Here is a 9,407-nt window from a genome sequence, read left to right on the forward strand (position 1 = left end):
CCTTCCTTGAAGATAAGCTTGTCCTCCCACCATTCATGGAGACTCCTTCTCTACTTAAACCTCCACCATTACCATGAGCAGCTAGTTTGGATAGTGTGGAATTCATAGTGCTTGGATTGCTGCTGTTAGTAGGTAATTGGTGTGACAAGTGTGGTTTTGTTAGAGGAAGATCAAGGAAGGTTGTGAGTGTTGCTTGTGTGAGAGAGAGCTTTTGTGTTGGGAGAATCTACCTCCAAGGGTGAATGCTTAAGAGACTTGCCGGCTGGACCCTCAAGAGAAGGACTCAGTGTCAGAACATTGGTTGTACCTTTCTCTGTTATTGATTTAATAATAGATGACTACTGTTATGGTTCCATTCTCATTTGTCATTGCAATGGTTAATGTGAATTACATCCTTTCTGACTGATGTATAATTGCTTTTATTAGATTTCACGCTCGTGTTTGTCTTTCTCTTCGTGTGTGCAGGTATCTATTCGTGGGGATCGCGGAAGATTGTGACCGGCCAAGGCGAAGGAGCGAGAGCGGCATCTCTTCATCAAACAATAGCGTCGGAATCCAAGTAGGTGTTCTTTGCCTCTCTTTTAATTGCAATTAGGAACTTGCACAGTAGCATTGATTGATTTTTTCTAGTCCCATTCTGGGCTAGTAGGGATCGCCTCTATCCGTAGAGGGGATTTACCTCTCCAACAATTTGGCGACCATACTGGGGAGCTGGCCTTTTTGTCTCTTTGTCCATCTTTGTGTTTCAATTTGATTGTTCTCTCTTTTTGAAATTGGGGATTAGTTCTCTTCTTTTAGCCCTCCTGGTTCAATCTGGGAAGTGTCTTAATTGTTTAAAGAGTTCTGCCCTTGGTTTGGGAGTTTTTGGCTTGATTTTGCCTCTTTTTAAACCTCAGCGCGGTTTATATCAAAACAATTGCGCTGACAGCGCATAGCTGTTCTTTAAACCTGTTGTCATCGCGCTTGTATGTAAAACAGTCGCGACGGTTCTGAAATCGAACCAGCGCGCTTAATCCGTGTCCTTCCGCGCTGACAGCGCCAAGTTACTACGCCTGACCTTTTGTCAGCGCACAGTTGCTGAGCGCTACCCGCGCTGATCCTGTAAAATTGAATTTGTTTCAATTTTACCTCTTGAGCCTGTTGGTTTTACTATCTCCATCTTTTTCTACTTGGTTTATGACTTGATATTTGTTGTTTGAACTGTTACACACTTGCTTGCAAAGTCTTGTTGGACGAATTTCATTTTTGTGTCTCATGACCTAGTGCCATCATCCCGTTTTCACTGGATTGACCTTGTTTTGCTCACTTGTTCACTTGTTCACAAAAGTTTGTTGCTGCTTGCCTTTGCTATTGTGGAAACCTTCCTCTGTTGCTTTCTTTGCTTGAGGTGATTGTTGTTGAACCGATCCTCGGATTGTTTCATTACCCAGACACAGATCACGGTTGTTAGGGTTCAATCAGCTCTTTTCACGCTTGTTGTGCTTTTCATTGAGTGATTTTAATTCTTTTTGATCAGTGTTGCTGTCTCTCAAAATTCGTTTTAAAGTGCATAGTGCCATTGAAACAGAAATCAAACTAGCATCTCTTGCGTCCAATAGTTAATGAAAAGAAGAGCATTTTATTGATTTGTGTTCTCAAAAGAAAAATTTTCATTTCTTTGTCATTAGTTGCATTAGATTGTTTGATTGAGTTCATTTTGTTTGATTGAAAGCTCTTAACCTTCTCATAGTTAGAATTCATCGAACAAAATGGTATTCTTTGGCATGTAGTTTGCATCTAGGTAATTGTGAGAGATCATACGATAAGGCCTGAAACCGAAACTTAATTCAAGATCAACCTTAAAATAAACCGAATAAATCTAAAAACGCATTGGAACTTAACGCTCATATTGTAGAGGTCTAGGCTAGAGACGTGCTCCGGCGTCGTTAAACCTAGTCACTGTTGTTTCACATTACGGTTGGGTGATTCCTCCTCTTGTGACTCGATAGTGGTCTAGCACGGATTTGAGCTCCCACGTACCGTCGCGTATATAGGGGAGACCCCACTAGGCTTTTATCCTTGATCCATAGGAAGCCGAGTCTGCCGCCCTGCGAACCGTAACGCACCAAACACAGCATTCGGGAAGATTGACTGCAGTACGGAAAGTCCTTGGTTCTCATACGATTGCCAAGGTGTATAAGTAGTTTTACGGATTGCTTGGTAAACCCTTTGCCTAGAATATCCAGAGCAGTCACTTTTGATCCTTTTCGGACTCCCTAAAAGAAAAGGTGCCAGTGAGCATCTTGTCACTTCGTGCTCATTAAACATTCGAAGGAGACTAGAGTCATCTTTTCATCCTTTTCTCGACTCTTGAAACATGAAAAGGTCAAGTTTGGTTCCTGTGTCTTAAAAATTTATTCAGCCACGATAACATCACCTGGTTAAATCTTGTGTTAGCTTGAATAGGTTTCTTTTTGTTTGCCATGGCAACTTTTCCAGGGTTCACCAACCCAAGTTCCCCTCCTGACGGGAATCCTGGTCATTTCCCTCCTCTCGGGAATGTTGGTGCTCCTTATATGGCAACGTTATCCCTTCTAGGGTTAACTGTCGGGTTGCCTGTTTGGTTGTTTTCAACCTCTTTGGTCCCTGCCGTGTCCGCTGTTAGTCCATCAGTCCCTCCACCTGAACAACATCATGTTGATCCTAAGGTGGACCTCTCTCCTTCGACGCCGACTTCTACGTCCTCATCTTCTACTTCGCCTGGTGAAGGCCTCGTTCCGAGTAACCAGGTGGCTAAGAAGAAGAAGAAGAAGACCAAGAAGAGGAAGTCTCCTAAGGGAGAGGCTACAAGTATAACTGTTACTCCCTTGAGTACACCTGAAGTCGGGCCCCCTTCTGCTCCTCCGCGGAAGATTAAGTTTCCTTGTCGATTATGCAAGGAGGACCATCTTCTTCGTGATTTTCCTGGCATTCCCAGGGTATTAGAAATATGGTCTCGCGATCCGGCCCACCCCTCATCGTCCTCTGAAGCTCACGGCGATGCTACCTTATTAGTTGGGAATGGTAAGGGAAAAGGGAAGATTTGAATCCCTTGTAGACTTTGTGAAGGCAATCATCCCCTTCACCTTTGTCCACTCATGGATAAAGCCTCCAGTGTTTTGGAAAGTCTCCCAGCTCCCTCACCCCAACTTCTCGTTGGATATCAACATCTTTCTGTAGTTGCAGATCATCTGCCTCCCGACAATGAGATTGATTCACATTCTTCTCTTGTCCAGGCCCCTCTTCCCGAACCCGGCTGTGTCCAGCCTGTTCCAGACCAACCATTGGTCGGAAAGAGTGTCGACTCGAGTCTGCCGCTCGCTCACTCTGTTTCGAAAGAAAATCACGCCCACGTTCTTCTCGTCTCTTCAGATTCTCCGGAGTCCCGAAATGACTCTCCTAACCCAGCTGCTCCCGAAGGTTCTCTTTTGTTCCCTTTAGCACTTGGGGGCAATCATACGATTCCCCCACCAAGTATTCTGGTCGCTTCCTTTGATTGGAATCGCCTGATCACCGGTCGCCTTCCATCCCATGTGCCTTTCCAGGTTACAGTACTTGCCTGTGATAAGGAAGTACCTGGCACTCTTCTGGATGAAGGTGCATCGGTCAGTCTTATTTCGTACACTACTTGGCAAGCTTTAGGTTCCCCGCAGCTCGGGCCGGTCACACAGAATCTGTTGGCCTTCGATGGAGGAGCCTGTCCATCTCTAGGAGTTCTCCCGAAGTTCCCTATTACTTTGGGAGGAAAAACCGTCTATATAGACGTCTTGGTTACCCAAGGTGTTTTAGACTTTAGTCTTCTCCTTGGTCGCGACTATGTTTACGCCATCGGGGCACTTATTTCTTCGCTTTTCCATGTGGTTTGCTTTCCACACGATGGAAGAATTGTGACTATCGATCAATTGTCGTTCGTTAGTCCCTCGATGCCTCGTGCGCAGTTGTCGCCCCCTCCTATTTTTTATCCACCAGTTGTATCTGCCCCACTGCAGATCAACTACGTGGCCACTTACCCTGTGCCTGTATCCAGTGATCACACCGTCGTGCATAGTGTCCTAGAGGCATTAGGTCCTAAATTCCACGATGTGGTCCTTCCACCAGGAATAACACTCTTGGAAGCACCGACTTCCTATTCATTATGAGGCAATCTGGTCGGAGCATAGTTCTTTCCTATGTCAAGCTCCTTAAAAAATGAAACTAGGCTTGGTTGGAGCACAGTTCCTTGTCTTGTGTCAAGCTCGTTAAAAAATGAAACAAAGTGTCCCGAGCATAGTTCCTGATCTTGTGTCAAGCTCATTAAAAAATGAAACAAGGGTTATGAGGATAGTTCTTTTACTGTGTCAACCTCATTAAACAATGAAACACCTCCCTTTCCAAATCGAGTCTTTTGATTAAGATCTCGTAAAATACAAGTCGAGTCTTTCATCGATCTCGAGAGTGAACCTTCATTCCATCCACTTTGTTGAATGCAATGAAGCTTGGGGGGCATGTACCTCGATTTGCGTTATTATGCTGGGGGCATGTGAACTTATAACAAGCATAGTTTTTCATTTCAAGCTTGTGTAAACATGAAACCAAATCCAAGCAGAGTTCTCCATGGTTCAAGCTTGTGTAAAAATGAACCCATACCCGATTTACATCTCGTGATTGCCATTTTTATCCGCTGAATTCTGCTAGATGAGCCTTGGTTGTTTCATTCCATTGCTACCATCTTTTTGGCCAATCATATGCTCTCACTTGGTTGTTTATCCTTTCCTGAGGAACCGCAGCGATGAGTGGTTTTATTAGCCTGCCTCTTGACCATTACATGTTTGAGCAGTTCCACCATTGCCGGAACCAGTTGCTACCTTTTATACCACTCGTTCCTCTAGGACGAGTTTCCTTTAAGCTCTTTTCTGACTCGTAAAATACGAAAAGATTGCCGAGTATTTTTCCTTTTTGACTCGTTAAAGAGAATAAAAATGGAGGTCTGCTTTCAGCTCTTTTCTGACCGTTTAAAGACGAAAAGATTGCTGAGTCCCCCTCTCGGCTCGTTAAAAGGAACGAGAGGTGGTCGCCTTTAAAGCTCTTTTTCCGACCGTTTAACTTAAAAAGATTGCCGGGTGTTTGTCGTTTCGCGCTCGTTATTGGCTCCAAAACGACGTACTTCTGACCGTTTTTTTACTTTTTCGGGTCGAAGTTACTACTTACGAAAAGTACTCCTCGATCGTAATGGTCGGGCGGTTCTTTCGGGCATTGTTTTATACTTTTTCGGGCTCGAGAGACACAACTTTACGAAGAAGGACCCCCCTGGAGTTTCCTTTTCCGCTGTCTTTTCAGACTCCCTAAACAAGAAAAGACGCCGAGCTCCTCCTTTGTCAGGCTCGTTAAAACTCAATGACATCGGATATTGTCAACATGACACCTCTCCAAGCATATGCTATCCCCGTCAAGCTTGTCATCCAAAAATAACCGGGGTACCTGCCAGAAATGGTGGGGAAAATGAAACTGTAATAATGGTCGTGCCGGCAGTATGTCGCTCTTGAACATGGCACTCATCTGCATTCGTGTCTGGGTGGGGATTTCTCATCTTGTTTTACACTAGCCTCCATGGGTTTGGGTTATCCTATTTGACCTATCATCTACTCATTGCCTTGTCACCATGACCTCTACTCATTTGATGTCAGATACTGCCAAATCCGCTGTTGTGCCACCGATATGTTCAAGAGAAGTTGACCTCTGCAAGATTACCACCTCCCTCTGATGTCTCACACAAAATCTTTTATCCTTCTCTGTCTCGTGTCGATGATGTGGGAAACATCATGGCCCACCTTCGATCAAGGTTACTTCCTGTTGACTTCAGCTCATTATCCAGGAAAGTGACCTAGAGACTCCCTTCAGGTGCCTTAGAGCCTGCATGCCTCAATGGCGGGTTCTTCGTGTTCGACATGAGGTTTTCATCATTGGCCTCCGATCGGATGATTCTGCGGGTGTTCGACACCAGCTCATTGCTTCACACACCGCAGATTGTACCTCTAAGTACCTTGAGGACCATTGTCGTTTTTGGTGGTACCTCTCGCGTCTGTTAACAGTTTCCATCATTGACTGGTAATCAGACGATGTTCATGCATGTTCGACTTCAACTCATGTATTCACATGCTTGAACTTGTACTTTGTTCGGGTTGGGATGGAGCGCAAGACCCTGGTTTTTGTCTGTTATGAACCAAGCTGCGATTTTGTGGATTGTTATTACATGACTCATTGATGGATGGCTGCGCCCATACCTGAGTCTTTGGGATGGCTGCGACCATACCCTCTTATCTTTATGGTCTCTTCAACTGGGTGGCTGCGTCCATACCACAGACCTTCTTCGTATGACTTTTGGATGGCTGCGCCCATGCCTAGACTACATGTGATCGAGATATCAGTTGTACATTCATGCAGGTCCTTCCTGGTGGTGTTCCAGTTCAGCGGTTTTGTAAAGCATTTCACCCCTCCCACTCTCTCGGGCTTCATGCTTTAGGGGGCATCTGTTACGCAGTAAATTGTCACTGTCTCCCTGTCAGTCTCCCTAATGTCTCATGGAATCAAATGCACCATGCTCATGCTCTCAAAAACTGGCCACATGACCCACTTTTCCAAAGTTTACTGCATCAGCGCGTCTGTTATTAAAATAACCGCGCTGACGGGCGACTTATAGTGTTACTGGTGCGCTGCCAGTGCGGAAGCACACGGGTTTCCCGCGCTGGTCGGATTTTGTGCGCCAGCGCATCCTATGAAAGTATCAAGCCGCGCTGACACAGCCTCCACTGTTATTGTGATGCGCTGTCAGCGCGTCAGTTCAGTGTTGCACCCGCGCTGATCCAGTTTGGGCGAATTTGTTCCAACAGCCAGCCTTCCAGATGGTTCCAGGCCTGGTTGTTAGCCTTGTGAGTATCGCCCTCCCTTCTATGGCATGTCTGTTCATCATTTGGAACCACCTTCCTTGAAGATAAGCTTGTCCTCCCACCATTCATGGAGACTCCTTCTCTACTTAAACCTCCACCATTACCATGAGCAGCTAGTTTGGATAGTGTGGAATTCATAGTGCTTGGATTGCTGCTGTTAGTAGGTAATTGGTGTGACAAGTGTGGTTTTGTTAGAGGAAGCTCAAGGAAGGTTGTGAGTGTTGCTTGTGTGAGAGAGAGCTTTTGTGTTGGGAGAATCTACCTCCAAGGGTGAATGATTAAGAGACTTGCCAGCTGGACCCTCAAGAGAAGGACTCAGCGTCAGAACATTGGTTGTACCTTTCTCTGTTATTGATTTAATAATAGATGACTACTGTTATGGTTCCATTCTCATTTGTCGTTGCAATGGTTAATGTGAATTACATCCTTTCTGACTGATGTATAATTGCTTTTATTAGATTTCACGCTCGTGTTTGTCTTTCTATTCGTGTGTGCAGGTATCTATTCGCGGGGATCGCGGAAGATTGTGACCGGCCAAGGCAAAGGAGCGAGAGCAGCATCTCTTCATCAAACAATAGCGTCGGAATCCAAGTAGGTGTTCTTTGCCTCTCTTTTAATTGCAATTAGGAACTTGCACAGTAGCATTGATTGATTGTTGCTAGTCCCATTCTGGGCTAGTAGGGATCGCCTCTATCCGTAGAGGGGATTTACCTCTCCAACAAGGAGTGTTAGGATATCTAATTCTTTGAGAAAGGAATCCATGATCACGTAGCTAAAGATAGCTCCTTACCCATTATATGAGAAGGATCTAATGTCCCATATTACCATTTTTTATGCATCCTAGAAAGGTTGTTCTCCAACTACCAAACCTATATTTTTCCAAAGGTGTGAGATACCAAATCCCTAGATATAGTTCCATTCAACCTTAAACTTATCAATGATTTTCATAGATTTGGAAATATGATGATTTGTTTCTTTAACCAACTTTTAATTTATTTGACCATCATAATGCATATGATACACTCGTCCCCGCTAGAAAAAATATAGCGCTTGCAACTCTTGATTGGTTAGAGTGTTAAGTTTATCAATGATGAAATCAACATCTTTCAATCTTTCTTTGGGTGGAGGACCATTTTCTTAATATTTAAAATTATTGCTTTTTCACATTGCTATAATATTTTGGAATATGGCCTCAATTGAAGTATTTTCTCATTAATTATGTTTCAGATCTTGTCTTTAGCCTCAGTTAAGATATCCTTCCCCAATGCAGCATCTGCCAAACATTTTTACAGAGATTTACTTTCTTCCTCCTTGTTCACCAAGATAGCCTTCGAACCTTCAATAATTTTATTCTTTGATTCAAACTTATTGCTCCGACCCTTTTCAAATTCTTCTCTTTCCAATTGCTTTTCCATTAATTCCTTCTTTGGTTCATCAATTTTGAGTTCAAATAAATTAACTTTGTTAGGATTTGCATTTCCTGATGAGTCTTTCTTCAAGTATGTATCAAGAGTGCTTTTATACATTTCTATTTCATTTAGGTATATTTTTTCTTTCTCTCCTGATTCTGTGATCAACTTGTCAAGTTTTTCCTCTATTTATTTGCATTGAGCATTATTTATAGTCAATGAGTTTTACATTTCTTGCAATTTTTTGTTTTTCTCTTCTTTATGTTGAAAGTCCTCCACCAGGTTGGTCAAATTGTAATTTATATTATTCATGCTCAATTTTAAATTATTGATTTATTTGTCCTTATCTTCAATTAATTTATTGGTTACTAAACCATATTTTTGCATGCCTCATTATTTAATTAAATTTTTCTTCGAGGTCCTTTATTTGATTAACTCTAGCTTTAACAATGACCTTAGCATGGTTAATTTGTTCATAGACCTTAGTGATAATAGTTCTATAATTCTTATTACCGGCCATAGATTCCAATAATCTCTTGGACACTAACTCACTCATTTTCCTATGTGAATCAACTATATCAATATCATTTACTTTGTATAGGTTGATGTTAATAGAAGTAGATTTAGAACCAAGTAGTTGTTCATTATCATATTTTCCTAGCTGAAAGACATTCAAATTAACCATATTATTATCAAATTCAGTCTTTGATAAAAACCTCAACCTTGTATATGAATTCATTTATTTCTTCACATCTATGACATCGATTTCTCTAGAAACTAATATTAATTATTTACCTTTGGATTTTATAATTATTTCAGTAGTTACACTATTATCAACTAATATAGCCCTCTCTAGAGTCCTTTAGTTTGGTTTATTCTAGTTTATCCTCCAACTGTTTCAATAATTCATCATTGGTTCTTTAAAAAATGATTTACTCCTTATCATCATCAATGGTATGTTTTACAGTCTTTACTGACATTTCTATTTCATCAGGACTAATTTCATCTTCCTTTCTCCTCAGAGGATTACCTAGAGGGTTATCAATTATCTTCCATT

The sequence above is a fragment of the Pinus tabuliformis genome, chromosome 7 (genome assembly GCF_031772625.1).
Source record: "Pinus tabuliformis cultivar Carrire ecotype Pingquan chromosome 7, CPIR1, whole genome shotgun sequence".
NCBI lineage: Eukaryota > Viridiplantae > Streptophyta > Pinopsida > Pinales > Pinaceae > Pinus > Pinus tabuliformis.